We start from the raw sequence: 1,048 nt of genomic DNA, 5'->3' as shown, positions 1-1,048 counted from the left end.
GTGTTCTGCAAAGCGGTCCCCGAGTCTCCGCTTGGTTTCCCCGATGTTTGGCCTGCTGTGTTCATCCAGCCCTGCACCTTGTTGTCCCAGATTCAGGATGTTTTGATAATGCAGAACCAATTGACTTCAGTTAGCTTTATTATCACGTACTCAAATGAGTACAGTGAAAAGTTTATACTTCACCTATTACAGCACCATCTTAGGTTCAAAGGTACGCAGGTACAGCGTCTTCAGTTACAAGATCTTAGAAAATAGAGAAATAAAACATTCAGCCTTGTAGAAATAGAAGTTCAGAATAATGGTCTTTCAACCCAGGCCATGCTGGCACTTAGCCTCAGTCCGCGCCCTGCTTCACTTCGAGGTGTATGAGGCTGGGAGATTGTTTTGGTATTGCCTCAAAATCAGGAGACTACGCTGAGGCCATGTCAAGCTGAGAGACCACCATGTACCGCTGGACGACTGCCATACCAGGCCGAAAGGGCATCACGCGAGGGGCTGCCATGACAATGTAGTTTTGTAAGTTTAGTTTACAGTATTCATTTTTAATCAAATTGTATTAACAATGTGTGAGCCAAAAAGAGAGGCTAGAAAAATTCAGGTTGTTTTCTCTGGAGCGGCAGAGGCTGAGTGGAGACTTGGCAGAAGTCTATAAAAGTATGAGATGCATAGATAGGGTTGACGGTCAGAATTTTTTTCCCAGAGTTGAAATGTCTAAAACTAGGGGGCATGCATTTAAGATGAGAGGGGGAAAGTTCAAAGGAGACAAGAGGGGCAAGTGTTCACACATAGTGTTTTGTCTCTCAAACGCACTGCCAGGGGTGGTAGTGAAGGCAGAGACAATGGGGGGATTTAAGGAACTTTTAGATAAGCACATAAATATGCAAGGAATGGAGGGATATGGACCAAGGGCAAGCAGAAAGGATCAGTTTAATTTTGCGTCATGTTCAACACAACATCATGGGCCGAAGGGCCCGTTCCTGTGCTGTACATTTCTATGTTCGACTATTGTACAGCTACGAAAGGAGAAAGAAAGTTCTTGTAAACCTTT

The sequence above is a fragment of the Rhincodon typus genome, chromosome 1, assembly GCF_021869965.1.
Source record: "Rhincodon typus isolate 14 chromosome 1, sRhiTyp1.1, whole genome shotgun sequence".
Lineage (NCBI taxonomy): Eukaryota > Metazoa > Chordata > Chondrichthyes > Orectolobiformes > Rhincodontidae > Rhincodon > Rhincodon typus.
The sequence above is the reverse complement of the archived record's forward strand: the minus strand, read 5'-3'. Positions refer to the sequence as shown.